This window comes from Octopus sinensis, linkage group LG2 (assembly GCF_006345805.1).
Source record: "Octopus sinensis linkage group LG2, ASM634580v1, whole genome shotgun sequence".
NCBI lineage: Eukaryota > Metazoa > Mollusca > Cephalopoda > Octopoda > Octopodidae > Octopus > Octopus sinensis.
Window position 1 is genome coordinate 98,148,276 of NC_042998.1, and position 27,331 is coordinate 98,175,606.

At 33.9% G+C, this 27,331-nt stretch overlaps 1 protein-coding gene across 2 annotated transcripts in view; it reads right to left on the minus strand.

The window, feature by feature from the left end:
- LOC115229146 (protein FAM102A) overlaps positions 1-27,331 on the minus strand; it is a 232,310-nt gene that overhangs the window by 123,487 nt on the left and 81,492 nt on the right. The gene's annotated exons all lie outside the window — the stretch shown is intronic.

The window sequence follows — 27,331 nt, forward strand, 5'->3', positions numbered from 1 at the left end:
AGCATATTCTTGAATCCTGGTGAAATAAAGTAGAAAGGGCAAATAGATAATGGTATTTTTTCTTTGGGTGTAATTTCAGTACCAGAATTTGAACTTGTAATCTTTATGTCAATAGCAAAGAACTTTCTCCAGTTAGCTAAGTCATGACTTTTGCTTGAAAAACATATAACATAGGAACATGTTTGTTATACAGGTTATCTTTTCTATTTTTCTGACATCTTTTACCAAATGTTGTATTAAGAATATATTATGTAATTGATTTTTTTTTTTTTTGGTTAGTTTTAATTAGCAATTCTAATGATTGCAAATAATTCCAGTAACTTAGAAATATACCGTATGTTATATGAGATAGCAATACAAATAAATTTCTTCCAAGAAACATAAATAACAATGCTGACAGCTGAGGACATGCGTAAGCTCGTGAGGAACGAAGCCAGTATGCTCCGATGGATGTGTAATGTCAGTGTACTTACTCGACAGAGCGTTAGTACCTTGAGAGAAATGTTGTACCTAAGAAGCATCAGTTGTTGTGTGCAAGAGACGATTGCGCTGGTATGGTCATGTGGCGAGAATGGATGAAGAGAGGTGTGTGAGAAAGTGCCAATCCCTAGCAGTTGAGGGAACCCGTGGAAGAGGTAGACCCAGGAAAACCTGGGACGAGGTGGTGAAGCACGACCTTCGGACGTTAGGTCTCACCATGGAATGACTAGAGACCGAGACCTATGGAAGTATGCTGTGCGTGAGAAGACCCGGCAAGACTAGTGAAGCCATAATCCGTGGCCCCTACCTGGGACGTAGTCAGTCCACCTGTGCATACCTTCCTTCTTGTGACACTTGTGAAGACCTGTTGAGGCAAGTGAGAATCGAATCGAATCGTATCAAATCAAATCGAACCAAATCAAAATAGATGAACATCAATGGAATTTGTATCCTTGTGGTACCAGTGCCGGTGGCACATAAGAAAACCATCCGAACGTGACCGTAGCCAGTACCGCAATGACTGGCCTCCGGCTGAGGGCACGTAACAAACACCATCCGAGCGTGGCCGTCCGCCAGCCTCGTCTAGCACCTGTGTCGGTGACACATAAGAAAACACCATCCGAGCGTGGCCGTCTGCCAGCCTCGTCTGGCACCTGTGTCGTGGCACATAAAAAACACCATCCGAGCGTGGCCGTCTGCCAGCCTCGTCTGGCACCTGTGTCGGTGGCACATAAAAAACACCATCCGAGCGTGGTCGTCTGCCAGCCTCGTCTGGCACCTGTGTCGGTGGCACATAAAAAACACCATCCGAGCGTGGCCGTCTGCCAGCCTCGTCTGGCACCTGTGTCGGTGGCACATAAAATCACCCACTACACTCTCGGATTGGTTGGCGTTAGGAAGGGCATCCAGCTGTAGAAACACTGCCACATCTGACTGGCCTGGTGCAGCCTTCGGGCTTCCCAGACCCCAGTTGAACCGTCCAACCCATGCTAGCATGGAAAGCGGACGTTAAACGATGATGATGATGATGATGATGATGAAATTTATTAAAATCGAACTGCTTTTGAGATGTCTATTAGAAAGAAAGAAAGAAAGAGAGAGAGAGAGAAAACAGAAGAGAAGAACGTGGGAGTTAAAGAAACAACTTAAAATCAATGCCTCAGTATATTCTGGGAATCTCTCCAATTCCAACAAATTCCATTTTTCCTTTCTCTTTGAAATTACCAAAAGAAATTTAGATTCTCTTCATGTCAATGGTTTTCTATTTACCAGCCTCTACTCTTACATCATGACCTGATAATAACCAATACAAAAACAGCATTTGCTATCTTGCCTGTAGTCACACTTATTGAACTGAACTTGGGATAAACTCATGAAGAAAGTACACCCACACACAGGCATAAAAAATTAGATTTTCTTAGGGCTTACTAATACTTGGTTACTGGATATGTTTATTCAATACACTAGTTCCAACTAATTGTTTTATTTTCCAATATGTTATGCAAGCTTTCAATACTTTGTGCATCTCTCTCTTTCTCTCCCACTCTCCTTTTTGCAAGCATGAAATGGTTAAGTCTGCTGTTCTAACATCATCTGAGCCTATCTACTTACTGCCTTCTTTGTTCTATCTCTGTATGCCATCAAACATTACTTTTTCTTTACACAAATAGCATCCTCAGTTCTCTTTACAAGTTCTTCTCTTAATCAGCAATCATTTCTCTGTCAGTAATCAATGCCTCTTACAATTAAACACTTTCTCAAGTTGTCTACACTGAACTTATCTTAATCTTTCACACATATTCTGCGGATTGCGCTCACGCTATTCTTCATAAGTTATAGTCAATCTTTTAATTATATGAAGCATTGCATAGTAAATGAATTAATATATTTTTTATAAGTAAAAAGTCTTGCTGTGAAGTAATTTTGGGGGTTAAGGGCCTAAGGCTCCCATAGTAAGTCATATATAGACAATGATTACAGCTTGATCATAGAGAAAATGCTATGATGGAATTTTGGAAATATTTGAATATGAATCTTTCAAAAGAGCCACTGTAAAATTGCCCAGTCATGCATAATAAATCAAAGTGTAGTACAGTTTTCTTTCTTCAAATAAGTTCATGTTCTGAAACTCCATTAGGGAAATTGTTATCAGCAATAAAATAGAGAACATAGAGAATAAAGGAGAAAGATAGAAACAATATTTAACTAGATTAGTATATTAGTACAGAGCTTTTTTTTCTGCTTTGTTTTTAAAATCTATATCATAAAGTGGGTGGCTGCAGTCAGACTGTAACAAAAAATGTTATGGACTTTGTGTAGGAAGTATAAAAGCTACACAATGCTGAGAAGGTAAAAAAAAAAACCATCATACATCTGGGAAAATATGTAGCTGATTTGAAACAAGACAGAAGAATGAACAACATTGTTTTCTAGGATAGACAATAAACCTGGTCATATGCAAGGGTGAGAAGCAAAGAGCTATTATTTCCATAGAGAAACAGGTGACTGTTTTCTTGTAGACTCTTAGTCTTAGACATGAGGTAAAAATATTAATAGAGGTATGTTAATCTATCCTTCAAGAAATAAAAAAGGAATAATATTATTTACAACTAGGAAGCACAAAATAACATTTCACAAACAAATCAGTTAAAGGGATCAGACATTTTCCTTTGACAATGTAGACATTGCCACAAAGGCTTGATTTTTGAAAGACAGAGGATGATACAAGCTACATGGATAACAAAACTTTTACAAAACCTAACAGAAAAAGCTAAAGTGCTGATCAATAGAAATAAGGAAGAATTAGACAAATACTAGTGAGACTAAAAGAACAATACATCAAAGTGAAGTATAATAATCTCAAATGGAATGAATACTCTACATACAACTGTGAATTGTCCTGACAGAAGTCATTCATCTCTATTTAGAGATAGTGATGAACAACAAACAAGGATTAAAGAATATGAAACAATGTGCATGAAAATTTTTAAATGCATTGATTACAAATTTCAGAATATGGACAATGTTAATGAGTAGGAAAATAATCTCTTCAATGGTATCAGCTGAAAGTACACAGATGACCAGTTTAACTTGAAGGTTAAGAGAGATCATAACATCAATTACAATCAAACTCAATCTGAATTTTAGATCATCTAGACAAGATCTCAAGATCCTATGAATATTTGATAAGCCATACCATATGTAACCCAAACTCAAAAACAATACTAGTGCTGCCATCTCAACTTTTGTTTATAATAATAATTAAAAGTGAATTTAGATAAGTGAAGAACATGTGAAAACATTAAAGAAGTATCACTGATACAGCTGTGATAATTGCTCCTTCTTTAGAGATATCAAAAAGTACCATATATTTGTTGGTTCAGTTTTATTTTTCAGTCAGTCACATTGAACAATGTTAAAATAATTTTAATACAGAAAAATGATTAACATGCTGAAGAACATAAAAGCATGGCAAAACCAGTTGCTTTCATTCTGTCTGTGATTTTAGTCTGAATATTTGTTACATGTAATCAAGCTTGTTGCTATTATAAAAAATGTAAGATGACTAATATCATGAGGGTATATAAGAATAAATATTATATGTGAGAATAATAAAAGCAATATTAAAAGTACACTGTGTGTTAAACAGTATTATTAGAAATGAATATTCAAGTTTAAGTGTTTTATAACAATATGACCATAAATATATTTAAAAAGTTTGAATTTACACCATTATGAAGAGTAAGTGTATTTCACTCTGTGCAGTGAATTTGTGGAATGGTTTGGATGTGAAACTGAATTACAAACATTATTCATGTAAATGGTATGGGAATGAGAAAGGGCTGGGATAATTAAGCTATTTATTTTATTGACACCAGGTGGATAGTTGGGTCATGTATAAAACTGGGGTAATTGTTTATAAACTGCAGATACAAGTTAATGGAGACGTAATTTTAAAGGAGATAAGAATAAATAAGCATATGCTTCTTCCTACTCCTTTTCAAACCTGTAGTATTTGATTTGTGTTATGAAAATTAGTTTATTTTGGCATATAGTTTCACTGTTTAATTATTTTATTGTTAGCTATATTTGTTAATGTTTTTTTTTATCTTTTTTATGTATTCCAAACTTTTTTTTTTAATCTTCCTAATTTTAAGTTTTACTAGATTTAGAAGAGCTGCTATCACCATCACTCAAGCTGTTGCTATAAAATATCTCTGTCAGCTTCTTTCAAAAGGCATAAAGGAAATGTCAAGAAGAAAATAAAGCTATAAAAACGTGCACAGGAAAATAGGAAGTAATGTCAAAAACTGACAATGGTGTAACCCATTCACATTAACACAAGCAGAATATAATTGAAAAAGTTAGATATTGCAAATAACAGAATATATCCTCCAAACAATAAATTGCACTATTAGAAAGCAGCAACATTAAAATAACAGAGAAAAAGTTATACATTAGGTGCTGGGAAAAATAAATACACGACAAATTCCAATTAATTTTGTAATATTTCCTGTTATAAGAGAGTAGCTTTTTGTGGGTGAGGAGGGGAATATCCGGTTGAATTAAATTTCTTCAACAGTATTGCTTGCGCCAATAGAGATTGATAGAGATCGTGCAGTTTCAGCAAAAAGATGGATAAAACTACTAAAGTTTTAACTTAATATTATATTTGTACTGGGACAAGAATTTATTCAATTGAATCAACCCTCACTGTATTACTCCCTATTTTATTAACTCCCAGGTCATCACAATTCATGGACAACACAAAATCCTTTCAATCACTACAAATTCTAGGCCTTACAATTTTTGATGACTTCTGATGACAATAACATATCTACAACACTGAAAACTGCATCCTTTTTCAAGGTAAGAAAATACTTCAGCTCTCATCAGTTTCTGACCACAACTAGAATTCTGAAGTGCAACCAGTACAATAGACTACTGTTTATATGAGAGATTACAAGTTCCTACATACAAACATTCTTGAGCAAATCTATAAAAAATGGCATTCAGAAGTTTCATTAACCAACAAGTCTATAACCACAAACTTTCAGAAATTCAAACTAAACTAACCCAATCGACTCTTAATAAAAGACAACTTATGTAAGTGATGAACATAATGCTAATTCCTTTCCTACAACTATGTCAGCAAACTAAAAATATTTACAAGATATCATAGTTGATGAAGACAAGTAATAAAGTCAATAGCTTGATTTTAATTATAAGTGGAAAGCTACAATACCTTAACTCAACTCCCGTACTCCTCCATCAGGGATTTAGTTAAACTTACAAGATATACATGAGGTTTATTATTGTTTTTATATGTTTATTCATATTGTCATGGATTGATATGAATATGCAGCATAAAATATCAGTAAACTTTCTGAATTTTGATGAAGATGAATGACTGCTATCCAAGCTGGAGATGGAATAATTTTCTTTGAACTATGCTATAAGCATAGTTAAAAAAAAATTATCAAAAAGTTCTCAGACTAGTTCCGTAGTGAACCAACAGATGGCAGTACATGGTTGCATGTGCAGTGAGAGCTAGCAGTGACCTTCATGAGGCAGTGTACCAAGTTACATTGTTGTGTTTACTTCAAAAGTTGTGAAATTCGAGTTTTTGTGATCAAGTGTACACTGTAGTCTGTGATTTTGTCATGGACAGGGACAAAGAGCCAACATGAAACTGTGTGTTAAACTTGGGAAGTCTACTAGAGACATTGAGCATGCTTTAGCAAGTTTATGGCAATGAGGCAATGAGTTGTACGCAATGTTTCAAGTGGCACGGGCACTTCAAAAGTGGAAGAATGTACCCTGGAAGAAGATGTTTACACCATAATGTGAAGATGAAGTGATGTGTGTATGCATACACACACTCATCCACACTGGGCTTTTTTCAGTTTCTGTCTATCAAATTCAGTCACAAATCTGCCTGGAGCCATAGTAGCAGATACCTGTTAAAGGTGTTGTATAGTAAAGCTGAACTTGAAACCACCTACTTGGGAAGTAAGCCTCTTAATTACACAGCTATGCTTGTGCCTGTAGCCAGGAAAACAATGTAAACATACTGGCTGTGAGAAACCCAAATGTTATTACATTTTTAAGAATTTAGAAAAATCCTTGAAAACATGAACGATGATCAGTTTTGTAATATATAGGAGTCATCAAAGATTATGGCCACTGTCCAGCTTTTTTTTTCTTATATGACTAAAAACAGGTAATATTTAGTAACTATTACAATTTTCATGATACTGGACATTTCCAACAATGATTTACTAACATTCAAAATAAGATGATAATATGTTTTATAAGCAACTATCTCTTTCTTTCCATATACATTACTTATATAGCTGCATACATATGTATTCTTTCAATGTAACCAACATATAATATAAAAGTAAACATCCTGTTCATAACTCATTCAAATCTAACCTGATTTATAAGCTTATCAATTGTCTAACTATACTAAGTTGTAACAGCATTGTATTAGTTATTGATTACCAAGTCTATAAACTGAGTTCTCCAATAACCAGATTGATTCATAAGTTAGTGTAAAAATAGATCAATCTTGCTGAATGATTTATTTACTGTTAAATATTGCTATATTTGCCACATGCTTACATAATACATCACTCTATATTAACTTTTTGTGTATACATCTAGTATTAAGTAACAATACTCCCTCCTTTCAATGCTTAATTACTAGCATCACAATTAATGACTAGTCAAGTGGGTTTAGTAAGAGTTTCAAGTTACCTTATAAGCAAGTGTTTATTTCAGTCAAGATGGTAGCTAATTAAGGGTTAGTAAACAAATCAGCAAGAGGAAATTAAACTGAACAGCTATCCATGTAATGCCAGCAAAACAAAATTATCAATAAATATGAACACGCATAATTGTCTCTTTGTAGTCATTCTAGATTGTTCTCAGCCAGTCCCGATTGAGTAGACTTCAGCTGGAGAATCTTAATTTTTCTAGGTATCGTTTTTTTCACTAAATTACACTGAATGTGCTTAAGAAGACTTAGAAAAGTTGAGTGAAGACTAACAGTCAAGTAAAATCTAACAAGTTTCTTCTTAGTAGCCACTGAAAGAAATGTTGACATTGTTTATAAAAATCCTTTTGATTTTATGTTGATGCAGTAATCATTATTAATAATGATAGAGATGTTATACATTGTTACTAAAATGTGTGTGTGTATGTGTGTGTAATGTAATCACTACAACAAGATTTGTATAAAGTCTATCTTTTGGTAAATCTGTGATCAGCCTACCATACCCCACACACTGCAAATTGAGATTTGTTGGGAAAGGGATTGGTCTATAGTCATGAATTTTTGCAAACTCACAGACTGATAAAACTGATGTGGTTAATATTGCTCTTGACCACTTGCAGAAGAGACAGCATGTAAAAGGGATGTAGAAGTGAACAAGTTCATGACAACCAATCAGGTAGTCCTTTTTGTTTTAATGCAGTGTGTGTGTGTGGGGGGGGGGGGGGGAGCAGCACCATTTTAGATTTTGGGAGCAGTACCTCACTGTAAGCCTCACATGAGCTTAGTAGAAAATTAGTAGCAGATGTGGGCTGATATATTTTTGGTCCTGAAGTGGGGTCAGTCTTTGCAATGCAGTCATTGCTATTTCGAATTGCCAAATATTGAAGGCCAATCACAAAACACTGGTCCTTACAAAGATGATAGAAGACCAAGATATGTGACACATTACTGTACTCAAGAAGACCCATCCACCACAACAGAATTGAGATCCTAAAACCAAGGTGCCATGCAACAAGCACTGCTGCTGGCGCCACGCAACAAGCACTGCTGCTGGCACCACGCAACGAGAAAACACTGCTGTTGGCGCCACACAAGAAAACACTGCTGCTGGTGCCACACAAGAAAACACTGCTGCTGGTGCCACACAAGAAAACACTGCTGCTGGTGCCACGCAAAAGAAAAACACTGCTGCTGGTGCTACACAAAAGAAAACACTGCTGCTGGTGCCACGCAACAAGAAAAACACTGCTGCTGGTGCCACGCAACAAGAAAAACACTGCTGCTGGTATCACACAAACAGCACTGCTGCAGGTGTCACACAAACAGCACTGCTGCTGGTGTCACACAAACAGCACTGCTGCTGGTGTCACGTAAACAGTACTGCTGCTAGTGTCACACAAACAGCACTGCTGCTGGTGTCACACAAACAGCACTGCTGCTGGTGTCACACAAACAGCACTGCTGCTGGTGTCACACAAACAGCACTGCTGCTGGTGTCACACAAACAGCATTGCTGCTGGTGTCACACAAACAGCACTGCTGCTGGTGTCACGTAAACAGTACTGCTGCTGGTGTCACATAAAAAGCTTTAAGTTTCCTATGTGTGTAGTCTATGGAAGGACATGTCTCAGGATAATTTCAATTAACTGCTTAACTGTTATTTAAAGAGTCAGGAGTGAACCAGATGTGCTTGCTATAAGGAAAAGCTACCATAAATAAACTGGCTGACCTCAAAACAGTGAAGAGCACAACATATGTGGATGTGTAATGGTTCATCATGGTAAGGCAATGTTCAAATAACCAAATAGAAAGAAAATCAGTGATAGTTTGGTGTAGGATGAGTTTGGCAATGAGAAAGAGATCAAAGATATTTAGAAGATATATATTAGTCAGGGATGTATGTAAAGGACAAAAGCAAACTGATGCAGAAAGTTAATGATTGCAAAAGGCTCAGTTTCTGCACCAACAGTGTCAGTTTGGAAAGAGTGTGAAAAGTTGTGGACATTCTTGACACAGGAAGAGGTGATCAAAAAGTTATAGAGGATCTTCAGAGAGAACAGTAGAGAAAGTAAATGTATTCAGGAAGATATTTTGCATTTAGTAAGAGACAATGTATTGGGTCTAAAGCAGATCAGAGTCAATGCATATGAGAAGATGAAGAAATGAATTTAGCATTTTTGACTTTAAGAAGAGTATAGGAAGTGTTAATGCACTGTGTCATCACAATAAACCCCAGCTGAACATGTAGTTTGAATGCTTGCAACGAAACATTCTTTGCAAATGGCATCCATAGGCATTAACTCTAGCATTTAAACCAGCTATATCTGGCCCAAATATTCAACCTGCTTATGTTCAAACTGACCAGATCTAGCCTCTCATACCAACTCTAAAATGTCATTCTAAAAATAAACAATCACATCATTAAAATCTAAAAGCCATGAGATACTTCATGATTAATTCAAAACAATGTGAATAAATAAGCATTACATTTGACAGAGTAATGTGAATGCTAAAGGGTTATACCTAAAAGTCATACCTTTAAAATCATTGTTTTACAATGACGTAGTGAGTTCAAACCATGAAATTATCTTCCAAAAAGAAAACCTAATAGGCCCGGTTTTTAAATTTATACAGTATACAATGGTATAATTTAAATGCTTCTAAGTTGATTTTTCTACATTAAAAACAATATGAATTTTTGGTCTTTTTTTTTAACAGTAAAATTCTCTAAGATCAACAGTAAAAGTGGAATGGTACTAGGTTTCCAAAATCAGTTAATTGAAGAAATATAATAAATGTAATACTTAGTTAAGTTTCAGCTAATATACTTAGGATATATTGTTCAGTACCTTAGGAGCCAACTACCATGCCGATTTACTTACAAAAATTTTTGTTTTCACAAACTATCTTTCACATTGCATAATGACCTTGCTCAATGCATAATTCTCTACTTGTTTCATTAAGTCAAACAAAAATCATGCTATTATCTTGACTGAAAAGATTAGGAGTGAAAAAGAGACATCTAGTATTGCAAAACAAAAATCAAAGAACACACCTCACAACAATTTATATAAGTATCTAAGATATAAAGAACATGAGAAAACTTTTAAGAATACAAAAGTAAAGCAGGTAGGCAACATGCATAGCAACATTTTGTTCATTACTACATGTTCCAGTAACAGCAAGTTTAAACTTTGCTTAACATTCTTTTGACACTTGACAAAATATAAAAATACAGTACTTTTATTGAAATCAATTCAATAAACCATCTTTTGTGTCACACATTTGTTCAAGAGAAAACTAAGTTTGAGGCAAATATCAACTGAATATATGCACTAAAATGAACCCGAGCCAGCTACTTCTCTAATGGTAACCTAATAGTACAATATATATAACCATGAGACTGTATAAGTATTCAAACTGTGCACAATTGCAATGATTTAATATGTCATATCAAATGACTTCTTAGATCCTGTTATGTCAGGTTATTATATCTCTAACAATTGTGTGTCACGTTTTTCAATATCTATTTTCTTTCTTTCTTCAGTGTTAATAATACTTACAGAAATAAAAACTTACTAAACTAATAATTTCCACCACTACCACAACAGCACATTCACTATATATTAGATGGCTATTGAGATTGATTTAGTACAGCAAGATTGCGAGAAAGAACAGTTAACCAATATATACATATACAAGAGGGAATGAAAATGGATACAACACACAAATACAGAGATCAGTTGTCAAATCAACCAATTCATTGGCTTTGTGACACTTTCTAATAGAGTCAAAACCTTTCCTTACAATTTTTTCATCATTTAATTCATTTCTTGACTTTTTCTGAAGCCTTTGAAATTAACCATGGCAACTACTGACTCTAATGTTTGCCTCCAGCAGATCAAATACCGAGTGTTAAAATCATTGAAGCTCCTCCATTCAGATATTACTATTTTTGTTGCATGAAACGCAGTACACCCAACCTAACCATGCACATACAGAACCCTGCATGTGTACAATAGACATTTACACTCACACACAGATTTTTTTCAAGAGATGATAATTAAAATAGAATTATTCATAGCAGATATTGCAATATTTGTATTTACATTAATGTTTAATTCAAGAAAGCTGTATGTATTAAAGTTCAGGGAAAATTAAATTAAAATACCGCTCTCTCTTTCTTTAAATAAAATTCTTTTATCAATTACATCCATTCAGTAAAAAGGAAGCGCATGCTTTAGAAAAGTATGAATAGTTCCAGGCCCTTTGATAAAGCATTCTTCAATTTAAATCAACTCTGATTACGAGTTTGGATTTTTTTCAAAAGAAAGAATTTAGCCATGATTTTTTTTTTTTAATTCAACTGATTCCTTTTATAATAAACAGCTATAATTATGTTAGAAAGAGAAACACCTTTCATTAGATTTGATTTTTTTTTTAATTATTATTATATAGAAATTTACCACATGCAATCCATACATATTAGATAATGCAACAAGTTTATAAACAAATACAGTTATATTAATGGTTGACTGATCATACACCTGCTCCTTAAGATCTCAAAATGAACAACCAGCATTGATTACATTTATAGTTTATTTGTGAGACCAGCAATATAAAAATCATGTTATTTGCAAGATGATTAACATAGAGGAGCAGGTGTGTGTAACTTAGTAATAAGGGCTCATGGTAACTAGAAGTTGGGTTATTTCTGAAAATTTAAGCTCAAGGAAACGTATTTATCATGTGAGGCTGAACACTGAAAATTTTATTTTAACATAGATTTCATGCTACTCAGTGTACACTTCTAGTTGATAGTTTCAATCAAAGACTATTTTCTTGAAACCAACTCATCACCTTTCATTAAGCAGTTTGGCCTTTGTCCCTTTCTCACTTCTAAAATAAAAGAAAAAACTCATTCTCATAATAAAAACATTTGTGTAAGAAAATATTACATAAGAGATAGAATTTCTTATATGTTCGCAAGTAGTCGAACAAGATTATTTTAATGTAATCTGATAATTAACAATTGAGCATGGCAGACAACTGCTCTGGGTATTACAGAAAATAATATTTAGGAACACTAAAAGCAATAATCAAAATTGACAACAAAATTTATTGTAGGAAACACAGGCTAATTGTTCATAGGAAGCCACAGAAAATAATTGGAAAGTTAATTCCATCTCAGTCCTAACAGAAAGACAAGTTAGCAACCTGCTGTAAAAAAATAAAATCAAGCAATGTCATGAGAATTGATTTCCTCTAGAGAAGCCACCTAGCATAATTCTGTCCATCTGCAGGAAAAAATGCCATTGATAGTGAAAACTGAAATTTTCTGTCTACTAAAAACAAAGACTGATTATAAACATAACTATAGACTTGTACCATGTACTAGTAAAAACATACATTCCCATGTCTCTCTTATATACTCACTGCTGTTAAATACTCTAACGGCAGTGATAATAACTAGTGAGTGATAGGGGATTTTAAACAACATTTCCTTGAAAAGTACAAGTTTTAAAAAACATGATTTTCTATATCAATGAATTTGAAAGGATTCTTGTTCTGTTAAGTGTCATTGATGACTATTATAATTCTTATTAAATAACTAATCACTCTTCCAGAATAGTAACACAAGTCATGAAAAACTAGCTTGCTGTCTATAACAATTATTGACTGAAATTCTCAACATTAGTAGACAGTAAACTATTCAAATATAAATGTTGTATACAATTTATAGAAATCACATTTTAGAAGATGGACAAGATATAAAACAAGAATTTCAGCAGAAAAGGATTCATTTTCATGTGTTGGGTCACAAGTGCGTACTTAGGAATATCAAAAATGTGTAAATAGAAATTAAAAGTCTCCATTGTCAGTTGCAATAGCCTTGTAACAAGTAATGTATCATGAACCCAAAATAGTAGCATACAAATCCATGCTCTAAGAAGAAAAAGATAGCTGGAGCAAGGTGCAGCAGCCCAGTAACTAGGATATTGGCTTTTTAACCCCATAAGACCTGTCCTTGTCATGTTCAGTGTATTATTTGAGGGGTTGATGTGACATGTTCCTCTATTTACCTCAACTTAAGAAAGATTAGATATATCTACTACTATACAGAAAAAGAAAGTGATATATATATATATCAACCCATGCTAGCATGGAAAGCGGACATTAAATGATGATATATATATATATATATATATATATATATAATATGTGTGTGTGTATATCACTTTCTGTAGTTATTATCAAGTGTACTTTGGTGATTTAAATAAGAGTTTTGACTTATTTCCAGCAGGTAGACATACTTAGTATGTCCTTTGATTAATTTTAATCTTTCTGCTATTTAATGCTTTTTTGCAGTCACCTATGTTGATTCTGTTATCACTTTTAAATTGTTACACAAGATAACAGAGTCAATGACATCTTCACAAATTATTTTTGCCGTGGATTATTATTTTTTTGTGAATTATTTGCCCTGTATTGAAATATATATGGAGGACTTCGTCAGTTACAACAAGGTCCCAGCTGATACAATCAACGGAACAGCTTGCTCGTGAAATTAACGTGCAAGTGACTGAGCACTCCACAGACACATGTACCCTTAATGTAGTTCTCAGGGAGATTCAGCATGACACAGAGTGTGAAAAGACTGGCCCTTTGAAATACAAGTACTACTCATTTTTATACCAGCTGAGTAGACTGGAGCAATGTGAAACAAAGTGTCTTGCTCAAGCACACAATGCATCACTGGGAATTGAACTCATGACCTTATAATCATGAACTGAATGCCCTAACCACTAAGCCACGCATCCTCACATTGAAATATATGTATATGTATATATATATATACACACATACACACACCCACAAACCTAAAACATATGCAACAATTTAAGCATCAGTTTAATTAGTAGAATCCAACTCAGCAGACCAAGCCCAATGGAATATTCTAGCTACTTATATATTCCAAAATTTCTTAGAGTGCCCCAATTTTCAATATAAAAATAAAATGCATATAATTTTCATGTAGCAATAAGAAACTGATAATGTACTAATATGGGCATAAATTAACATTGTGCAATTAGTTATACCAATATTTAGAAATTACCCAATGGACTTGTATATTTCATTTAAGTTATTTATATATTCCAGTAACATTGTAATATGCTGAAGTGATTTACTTATGAATTTGTAAAAGTTATGTACTTATCCTTTCAAGGTTTGTTTCTTTTATTCTTATATTCGTAGGAATGCTGAGGTATTGTCTTGAACAGTTTAGTTGATTTGAACATATCAATTCCAGTATGTTAAGTACAGGTACTTATTCTATTGGTCTCTTTTTGACAAAGTGCTAAGTTACAGTGACACAAACAAAACAATGTCTGTCAAGCAGGGAGAAACAAATACAAAGTTTTACACACACACACTATGGGCTACCACACAGTTTCTGTCAACCAAATTCATTCATAAAGCATTTGTTGCCCTAGAATGATAATGAATGATATTTGCCCAAGGTAGTGAATAGTGGAACTAAACCATATATTTCCTATCTTGAAGTGCTATATTTTATTTTTAACCTAATGTAAAATCACATTCAAGATGAAAGTTTAATAACACTGAAGGTTTAAAATGTTGCTAATATGAAGACAAAGAAATTAATGTTGATGAATGTTTGGTTCATAATTATAAAATGTAAATATCATAGGATGTCAAAAAGCCTACTCTTGGCCACTGACATCCAGCTAGGCTACTTACTGAAAAGATATTTCTTCCAGTATCACAACCAAACAAGACCAAGCAAAAAGCAACTGAAAATGTCAAAGAAACATCATTGACTCTACTGAACAATTCTAACCAGGGCCCCACCCATTACCTCCTACTAACACATAAACCACACATCCTGTTCTTTTCCAAGACACAAATCTCATCTGATATCTCTAAGCTGTCTTTGTTATCCAAGCAATATTCAGTATTCCAACTCCACTCAAAGTTGATTTTCAATATAAGTAATATATTTCCCCCACCATTTACTTCAACTCGATATCAGCAGTCAGGACTCTTGCTCAATGTCACTCTGCTTAATTTTTCGTAATCCACATTCATTCTCCACTGCTCTCCTCCAACTACCAAAAACTATTTGACCATCTCTCATTTTACACTGAGAACGTCTATCTCACTTTAGCCCTCTCTAAGATCATTGTCCTCACAGATTTCAGAATTCATGGCCTGTAATGGTTCTATCTTGTTTCATACTGACAATGTTGCAGATACCAAATTGCTTGCAATCTTGAAAACTCAGTAACAGTTAGTACCTTCAACTACAAGCGTCCTTGGCTAATACACAAACACTCTTAATATCTTTTTCACTTATGAAACTAGCTGTTACTAAACTTTCTCTGTATCAATAAGATCATTTTGATCAGTCTAATCACAGCTGCCCACAACACATCTACAAATTACTTGAACAATCCCTATCTCCATAATTTTATAGGACTTCAAGTGAACTAACTGGTTAGAGTCCTGCAAGTTCTATGCTAATTATTCCTGAAGGTAAATCTGCTTTACCCCAAACTCATCCAAGACATCAAAGCAGGTGCTTGAAACCATCCTCATAATGTTCCTTCACATCCTGTGCTCAATCAAAAATTTATAACTTTAAATTCTCCAAGTGATTCATACATTGTTGCACTGAAGAGTTCAAGCAAAGAACATAGCCTACAACATCTAGGGAGAAAAAAATGACCTACCTACTGTCAGAATTGCAAGATTACTTGAAAGTTTCCCCAGGTTCAAAAGTCTTTTTTGTCCCTTGCCAAAAATATTTTTGCCAACTTTGCAGAAATCTCCTACGGACCACTCTTCAACCATGACGGCTCTATATGCAATATTCCCTTGGAGAAAGCTGTCACATTCATATCCAATTCCCTACCCAGACTTGGCAAAAAATGTCCATCCTTCCACCAGTTACATATTATATATACATATAGTGAGTGCAAAACAATTAGTCACTTTGAACCAATGAAGCCCTCATTCTCATGATGTCTCTGACATTAACCTCTGGGTGCACTCAGAGATAACCAATATTCTTGCCAAAATTTTCAGTCTCTACAGGACATATGAGACAGTGTGTCCACAATTTCCAAGAAATGGCAACCTTCAATATACAGCTCTCACCAAGAATTTAAAACTGATGAAAAGAATCATTAACACTTCTTCAGTGATCACTAGTTTGGTTTCCATAGCCAAATCTATCAAGGAGCTGCTCTTCTGTACTATTTACCAGTGGTCCCTCACCCACAGAAAATTTAGTAAAAACAAGGTTTCACTTCGCATTAGAGTATATGATGTCAAGCACAAGAATCTCCTATCCAAACTGTTTGCCTATAAGCTCAATCTATCTCTTATGCCAGAAGCTTCCTGGCAGATATTACCATTGCAGTGCACTGAAGAAACCAGAATATCAACTGTGATATGCCCTAAGATTCAATTATATTTCTCATATACTTTCTTTTGTACATTATTTACTTTCTTTTAGCTCTAACAATGTGCTCTTCAATGCAAACACCATCACTTCATTCCTCCCTTCATATATAAGCATCTCTAAAAAGAAAAAAAAATTTTTTAATGTGAAAAGATCATCCAACTGATTAGCAAAAACTCACTCACCAATACCCTTTGAGGGTTGCTACACTTTAAATCTAGTTAATCACATACCACTAAAGCTCTCCCAATACAGATCTCCTTCTCTCATTATCTAAACTGCTCTACACTTTCAGGTTCTGCACTAACCACTATGCCCTAGCTGATCCTAACATCCAAGAATGCTCACAATTCCTTTAGAATTCCCTTCCTACACACACTTTCCTTGCAATTATTCACTTACAGATGTTCAAACTGAGCATTAACTGCATCAACCTCACCAATCTTTGAAGGTCAGCCACTTACCCTGCTCTAACTATAAAAAATAATTTGAGAAAATACAAATAATGAATGCAAATGCACATCATCAATTAATGTCCATATGTGTGTACACATACACACACACATATATATGTATATATTATACATATAACAGGTACATACCAAACAAGCATGCACCTATATCTACCTTCAGACATCATACAAACATACATTCGCAGATGCAAACACAAGTTCTCACACAGAAACAAGCACATACATACACACACACACACCTATGGATACTGGCACATACACAATAGAAAACTGAATCTCTGCCCCCACATACAAGTCAATGTTTAAAGTATGCTTCTCTTGTCTTAAGCAATAAACATCAGTTATTACTACAAATTACAAGGGAACATTTATCTTTGCCAATTCAACAGGCATTAAGAAAGGAACATTTTAAAACTGAAGTGAACTCTAAACACCTACTAATTTTCTTCCAATATCAATTGATAAAATTATAGCTATATATACATAAAAAATGCACTTAAAAAGATGCTGCTCATGTACAACTAAATTTTATAAATGCTATCTATATTTTTTTTTTTTTTTTTTTTTTTAGCAGTCTCATCCACAAGATCAATGAATATAAAAGAATTTACCAGTTTAAGATAGTTTTATCAGCCTTCACTCTCCTAAAATCTATTAAAAAGAAGACCACTAAACAGCAAAGCTGCATCAGAATAGCATCTATTGTTCATCTTTATTTTGGTAGGGTTTTTTCCTTTGGTTTCGTCTTTTTTTTTTAATCTGTATGAAAATCAATAGATGTGTACAAATGGCAAACAGATAAACAGTTAAGTTTTGATTTAGATAGAGTTCCCATATACTACTAAGAAGAGTATGATTAGAATCACTTTCACCTGCAGATCAAATTCAGCAGTAGAATTTCTTGCACTTGCAGCAATGCCACCCACAGAGCTATTGAAACATCACCATTATTGGAAATCTTTACAAGCAATTGGTTGTGCTATTTTAAACTATTCTTACAAAAGATTTGGAAAAATAAATCTGCAGTGAATAGATTATAAAATTGAAATAAATTCTTAAAAATGTAAAATGAAATACTAAATAAATAACAGTGCTTGAAAACAATTTATAAGCAACTGATTGTTAAAACCTGCCTAATTCTAGTCTTAAAATAAACAATGATTATAAAATTTCCACTGTAATCAAATATATTCAGAACCAGATTGATTTGTATGAACAGGATTGATTCATTGATTCATCTAATATGTGGGAAGAAAAGATCATGTATATTAGATAGCTTCTATTAGAGAGAGGGTTCAGCTTGAAACACTCTGAAATTAAATGTTCAGCTCTACTTCACTGTTCAACCCTATGGTAATTAGCAAATCAAAGAAAGTGCATTTACATGGTCACTAGATTTGCTAGAAATAGCAGCCAAATTTCCCTTAGATTACACCCTACCACCTTAAAAAAGGGAAAGGCACATTAGATAATGTGGTCTAAAAAGATGGAATAGTATTAGCTGGGACTAAGTAACAATGACTACAGTAATAAGCTATGGTAATACTGTTATATTTTACATTAAAACTATGATTTTTGGAACCTTACAAAAGTACAAGATTTTTGTAAATGGAGAACGGACGTTAAATGATGATGATGATAGGAGTTTATTAATGTAGAATAAGTTTCATATTCCTTTATTTTCTCAATAAAAGTATATCAAGTAAGGAATAATATGCAAAGGGTTTTTGAGAGCATATGTAATGATTCTAAATAATGTTCTGAAAAGCTCATCTAGCTTATTGCATGTTCTTTTATAATTATATGCAGGCACATCTTTTGTTTAAACTTTGAGAATTTCTTATCGACAGTCAATTCTTGCAAGGTTGCCATCTTAGCTGCACTTTTTTCACTACTTGCTGGGGTTACGTCCTTTGTTTTCATATGCTTCAGAAATCTTATCTAAACCCACTTCTCAACTGCATGGAGACTACACTGTTTCTATAAACAGAGAATTTGAAAACATGCTATATTTTCTTCAAAACTGCTGTGTGACTAATTAATTTCAGCCTGACCAAGCAAATTTATCATTTGCTGTTCTTAAATATCAAAATTATTGTTCTGATGGAGCTGTGAACAACAAATTCAGTATTCATGTCTAACGACATGTAACAGTACAAAAATACACACATTCCATGATCTGCTGAGGTTATTTACGGCCCAATCTATTTTTACATATAATTTCTACGAGAACTTTCTCCCAAGACTATTTCTGCAGCATAAGGTTTTCCATGTTGAAATGTACATAAATATGTTAAATATTGTACATGCATATATACTTAATCCTATTATAATCACTTACAGCTTTCTTAAACAAATATATAGTCATCCCCAAGAAACAATAATATTTGGAAAATCAGAATTAGGAAGGTTTTTCCATCTTTGTAGCAGCTGAGATGGAGCACAGTGGATTGCCATGTATACAAGTATACAACAGAAATATTTGTTTATTTAAACTGACATATGGGAGAACAGTGTCTGGCAGTTAACTGGTTTAAAACCCAGCTATTTCACTGGTATATTCTTAGGCATTTTCTTTCTTTCACACTTACCCTAAGAGTTATCAAGAGAAAAAAATATACAATAATTTGTTTATTTATAAGAGTTTCAACTGCCATTATTGTTTTCCCACCTGTGGGAGAAATTGACAGATTTCAAACAAATGCATATTTTACCTTACAAAATAAAGAGGTGTATGAAAAGACCCTGTATGTTATTTTTATGTCTATGTATACATTTTAGAAATCTATTTCAGATTAACAGTACTTTTAAACAAGTACAAAGATGGGGATGGGCCACTGCATTTATTTGTTTTATTTCATTTATTCAATTATAGAAAAGGAAACAATTCCCATTTTACTTCATTCTATAGGGAATGTGAAACTAAAATATCTCCACCAAGCTAAAATATGCTAAAATATAAAGAGACAAGAATAAAAGTAAGTAAATAGAATGAGTATATTTCACTTAATAAAAAAAAATCTGAAGAAATATTTTCTGCAGCTTGTGTATAACTAAACAGATATTACAGAAGAATATAAAATTACCACATTCAGTCAATGTTGATAGTTTAAGAAATTTAAAGGACAAGAGAGACAAAAGCAAAGCTAAGGAGGAAAATACACAGTAGAAGAGGAAAAGAAAGAGAAAACGATGGTGATTCAAAGATACTGAATAACCATGCTGAATGACAGACAGGAAGTATAAGAGTCAAGAACTGTTTTGACACAGAAGAGTGAACAAAGAAAATAAACATGTGACAAGCATAAGAGGTAAAAAATAAAGAGTAGTGAAAATATTTATGCACAGAATGTGAAATGCAAGGTAAGTTTATGTCTGTATTTAAGTGAAGTGCCAGAGCAAAATCATGCATAACAGAGTATGAGATGAGACAACATACAAGAAGGTGATATGTACACAGGGGTCATGACTATAGGTGTGGCAACACTTTAATCTCCTCCAACCTAACTCCATAACTTTCACATTTTTCCTGACTACCTTCTCCTTCCTTCAAACATGACCAAAATCTAGATAACATTCCAGGCCATAGTGCTTTAACTCCTTACAACCCCCAGCCTGCTCACTCCCACTGCAACACCTGTCATTTCATCTACAACATTGCTATGTAACATATACTTGGGTCATTTTTTCCATATCACTGCCTGCTTCACTTGCTGCTCCAGAAATATTTATATTAATATCTGTATTAAATTCTGACATTAAGGATTACTGCACATAGAGAAAAATGGTCACTGGTTAGTTGATTTTTTTTTTTTAGAGAACATTTACTCAAATACACACATACTCATCCACCATTTTTCTTCACATACACCCATACAGAGCATACAAATAACCCCCATCTCTACCTATACACACACACACACACACACTTCATCACCCATCCGCTATACTATATTGCATACATGCCTTACACATTCTACATGCACACATTTGCACACAAACTTTCACCACCAACCTCCCCATATACAGATCCTTGACCCCTTGCACACACTAACACTTTACTCATCATATAAACACAACTTTGCTCACACACTTACCACTTTATCCACCCACACAAACACACATACATACATAACAATTTTATATCTCACCCTTTCCAAACACTTAACTATATAAATCATCTTTCCCCCTTATCATGTTTATGATGTTTATTTCCTTTAACATTCATTGCTCATTCTTTTCTGTTTAAAAAATTCTTTACTCTTATACTTTTTATCTACCAATCAATAATGGGTTATATCTCTGAATTAATATCATTTTTTCCTTTCTTTCAATTTTTTTTCTTTCCCTTGTCCAATTTTAAATAACCATTGTTCAAAACCTAGGCTTGTCATTTTTTTTTTCCTATTTTTCCATGTTTTTGTTCATGTTTCACCTGGATATTTATTATTTACTTGGATACCTATTGCCATAATGTCACATACTTAAAATAATCCAGAATTAATCTAGGTCATATCAGTGATAGTTCTATTCAATTAAAAGGTTTCAGCATTTAAAATTCAGTCTTGGCCAGAACAAATATCTGTATAGGTACAGACAAGTTTCAGGTTTCATAAAATGAAATCACAGAATCCTGACAGTAAAATGACATAAGCAGACATCATAAATATCTCTAAAAATTACCATTTTATGGAGCAAGCCAGTTTCCTTATCAGGGAAACTAAAACATAACCTTCTCAGGGAAGATCTTCAAATTCATATGTTAACCCCCAGCAGACAACTATTTATCTTTAAAAGAAGTAAATGAATTCTTGAAATATCCAAATTAATGATACCTAGAATGTGAGAGTTAAAAATGGAAAAAAAAAAATTAAAATAATGAATAGTATAAAAAGTCCATAAAAATACACTATATATCATGAACTCTCCTGTTGTAGATGACAGATGAGGGTTCTGAAATTTTTTGCTGAACAATCTGCACAGATGATTTGTTTGTAGTGATCAAATATTTGTGCTCACTCCTTCCATCAAATTACTATTGTCTGTACAGGGAATGGTGTGCCACATGCTAGATGGCAAAGTGATTGCAGAGCAACATGAAATGAAGTGTTTTGCTCAAAAACAAAAGCACACCATCCAGTCCCAGTACTGAAACCACAATCTTGTGATCATGAATACAACACCCTAACCACAAGGCCACACACAAAAAGATCATACAAAAATGTCACTCTGTACACATGAAGTGCTGTCAGTATAAGGAAATAAATAAACTAATTGCATATATCCAAAGTTCACAGACTTCATATAGTTATATAATGAGTCTCTAGTAGTAAAATATTTGTTGTACTTTGAAGGTAATTCTAACAATAAAAACACATCCAGTGGTTATAGTTCATTTGCTTATTGTTAACTCATCCATTAATTACTGATTAGTTAACCTGATTATCAAAAACATTTTTATCACGCATATCTCTGACCTCAATTGACTTCTTTTGTGGTAGTTTGTCACTTGCAAGCTGGTAAGGATTATTCATATTGCCAATCGCGTGTAGGTCATGTTATTCTGTGTGTGTGTGTGTATTTGAAAGCATGTGCATGTGTTATGTTTCGTATGCACATGCATATATATGTAGTTGGTATTAAGTCTATGATGGTACACAGTAATGTGTGTGTGCTGTTTTTAACATATATGATAATTGCAGTTTCTAACGAAATGAGGGTGCATGGCCAAATGATTAGAGTGCTGCAATCATGATTGCGAGTTCATGAGTTCAACTCCCAAACCAGACAGTGCATTGTGTTCTGAGCAAAATACTTAATCTTGTGTTGCTCTGAGATCACTTTGACATCTTATGTACAGCACACCATGCACTTGCACAAGCAATGTCAATCTGATGGAGGGAGTGAACTTATGCACAGCACAAACATTTGATCACTATAAACAAATCGTCTGTGCAAGTTGTTCAGCAAGAACTTGCAGAACAGTCTTTCTCAGATCAAGAGACTACCATCAAAAAGGAAATAAAGCTCCTTGTCACCAGTGAGTTTTCACTTTCTAAAAATCTAGACTTTCAACATTTCAATTTGTATTTGTTTTTGCAAGATTTTTAATGTAAAACTGTTACTGAAACAGATTCTATTTTATTTTGAAAGGTCATTCTACCAAGAAAAACATATGCATTAGTTACAGTTCACTTTACTGTTAAATAATCCATTAATAATATATTAGCTTTTTTTTTTGTTTTGTTGTTTTTATCAGAAATATTTCTAATCCCTACTCATAGAATTTTGTTTTTCAATTGAACACGATTTTATAAGTCTTATATTATCCACATGATAGAATCAACATTACCATTCATGTTTCTGAGGTAGTAATGGTGACGGTCAATTAATAATCTGTAATTCAGTATACCTTTCCAATTTCTCTTTTATAAACCTAAAAGTTTAGTTCACTTATAGTTGAACCACTAGATTAATAAAGTTCAATGCATATATTACACATACCACACTTTCCACCATACAAATCAAATATTTAAGACCAAACTTTATGGCCAAAAAAGTAGGTCGACTTGTATACCAAGATGACTTTGGAAAGCCAAAAATTCCTTGCGAAATGCAGGAATTAGAAATATAGTAATGTTTGTATGCTTACACTATATTCTATGTCAACTTGTATACTGGAAAATACAATATCTGGCTTGATTAATGTTTTATTTCCACAAAACAAATACAAAATGAAATGTTGTATAGTGCTAGCAAAGCTAGCAAGGAAGTGGAAATCACTGGTGACAAAAACCTCTATATCCATAGAAACTACAACTCAAAACACCTAAGAAAAATATTACCAAAAAGAAATTAGCCAACAAGAATGATAAAAACATAGCATGCACACACAAGTTATAGTTCAGACACACATGGATGCTTGCCATCCATCATAAGCACGTATGGCAAGATCAACTACACATGTAGTAACATGGCAACACACACATGCTTAGCAACATACAAACACGAGAATAATATCAGTCATGGAAGGAAGTCAATTGAGGTTACAGATGTGTGTGATGAAAGAGTTTCCACAATTCAAATGAAGTGATTAATAACTAATGAATATTAAAGAAATGAAGCATGTCCAGTACGTGCATTTTTATCGGATGAATGATGCTCCAAAGTAAAATGAAATCCGTTTCAATACACAGTAATGTCACAAAAATAAATCTCTCAAAACAAATACAAAATGAAATGATGATAACAACATTATAATACTATTATTAAAATTGATTTTTCAGAGGTACAAGGGAAGGAGTATAATTTACTAAATTAAACTTGTGCATGACTGATACATATATTTTCAATACAGAAAAGATTTAAGACAAAATTAACATAAGGATTTTAACTCAAAATATAAGGAGAGGAAACTAAATACTGAAAGCATTTTGTTCATCATTCTATCACTCCTTATAATAATATCAATAATAATAATGGTTCCATTTTGGCACAAAATCAGCAAATTCAGGGAAGGGGATTAGTCAATTACATCAAACCCAGTACTTAACAGGCACTTATTTTATTAACTCCAAAAGAACAAAAGGCAAAGTCAACCTTGGCAGAATTTGAACTCAAAATGTAAAGACAGATGAAATGCCACTAAGCATTTTGTCTGGCATGCTAACAATTCTGCCACCACCACATTCTGCCTGTATTTCTGAGGAGAGAGGCCAAGTCAATTGTATCTGCCCCAGGACTCAGCTGGTGCTTTATTTTAACTCCATAAAAGAAAGATGACCTCAATGGAATAATAATAATAATAATGATGATGACGATGATGGTTGCTTCCATCAATTTTGACGTATGAGTGTTTGAAGGAGAGGACTTAAAGAGAGTAATAGAAAGGCAGAAAAATAAAATCCTAAGAAGCTGCATCTATTTGCGATGGATGCATGAATGTAATTTGAGTCCAGATATGGATTTTGCTATGAAATCACCATGGGGACATTAATTATTTTGATTTCGCCTGGGATTGGGCAAACATGTCTGTTGGTTGCAGTTCTATTGTTCTTTTTCTTCAACTAAAATTGTTTGGATGCATTGTGATCAATCTAAGCAATGACTTTCCCAAGATGTCAAATTAAGCTGTAGAGATTTTAGTGAGTGTTTCAACTTACCCTTATATCTAAGGACAGGTCTTTCTTTGTGTCACAATATTCCTCCACTTGTTGGTCATACAGAAGAATTTTTGGAATGTGGTCAGTTTTCATTTGAACAACATGTCCTACCCATCTGTACTGAATCCTCAGCAGCATACTTTGGATACTGCAGATATTACATTTTTCTAAGATTTTGACATTAGATATCTTATCTTGCCATTTTATGTTGCATATGTTGCACAAACGGCACATATGAAAGGTTTCAAGTTTCTTTATATGTCTGGAGTAGGAAGTCCATGTTTCTTCCCCATACAAAAGTGTGCTCAAAATACAATATTTGTATACACTTTAGTTTTCAGACTGACATCATGTTTATCCTCTAAATGATGGGAAAGTTTTCCAAAAGCACTTGTAGCCTTAGATATTCTAACATTGATTTCGTCATCAATTGTACTCTTAAAGTTTACTGTACTTACAAGATAGTTAAATGACCTGACCCATTTGAATGGCTTGTTATCTATCATTATGTTTGAGTGTTGAGTATGTCCTGCCCCAGGTCTTGGTTGGAATTAAACCTGTTGACCGTTTCCTGAATTCCCTCAAATCTGTGAGAAATCAAAGCACAATCATCAGCAAACAAAAAGTCACATAGGATCTCTTCCTTGGTCTCTCTCTTTGATCTGAAACTTTGGCCTTTCAGATTTAATAGATCTCTTGTGTGAAACTGGAATTGTACATCTTCATGGTAATCCATGGAAGCATGTTGGAGCACCATTGAAAAGAATATGGGAAAATGTACAGGGGCTAAACACATCCCTGTTTGGTTCCTGTGGCAACAGGAACTACCTCTGAACATTGACTACTAAATATGACTGTTGCCATCATTCCTTTATGCAGCTTTTGAAAGTCCAGCTTTTGACAAAATTTTCCAGAACACCTCATGATTCACTGTATCGAAGGCCTTGGTCAAGTCAACAAAGACCATGTAGAAGTGAGTATTTTGTTCATGTGCTGTTCTTGAACTTGTTGGAGGGCAATTATCATGACAACTGTGCCTCTCCCAGCCCAAAATCCACATTGAGATTCAGGATATTTGCTGTTTATTACATGTTTATTGATGTGGATAAGGATCACCCTCACAACAATTTTCCCAGCTGTGCACAACAAGCTTATTCCCCTGTAATTATCACATATACTCTTCTTCCCTTTGTTTTTTGTACAAGTGCATTATAGATGCATTTTGAACTGTTAAGGAACATATCTCAGATCAAACACATCAATTTGTGCAGCTTACAAGTTGTCTGCCATTAAGCTTGTACACCTCTATGGGAATACTATCTTGTCCAGGAGCTTTACTATTGGAAAGTTTTTTTGATAACAGCACTAATCTCTTCCAAGGAAGGATCTTCCACTACTTCTTCAATTACAGGCTACTGGGAGCTTTCATTGATTACTTCAAGATCGATAGTGGATACTTGATTTAATATGGATTTAATATGTTCAGCCATCTTTTCAAAATTTCATCTTTGCTACTTAAAAGGTTTGTCATTAGAGTGAATAAGTTCTGTACCACCCTTTCCTGGACCAAATACACACTTCAGATTGCTGTAGAGTGCTCTCACATTGTGAGAGCTAGAAGCCTGTTCCAATTCTTGGGCTTGTTTTACCCACCAAAAATTTTTCATCTCACACAGTTTTTCTATGTAGTTTTTCTAGGGGAGATGTGTAGGGATCAATGTTGGTAAGTTATTGTCTGAGATCTATGCCTTGTGTCTCTCATACAAAGTTTCTTGGAGAGGTTTGATTTGAGAATCGTTCTTGTCAAATCAATCTTGATGCTTGCATTTCACAAATCCTAGAGCTACTTCAGCAGATTTTATGCTGTCACAAATATTGTGCCACAACACTTCAGGGTTGTTGTATAATAATAACAATAACAAGAGCACTCAAAGAGTGCAAACCT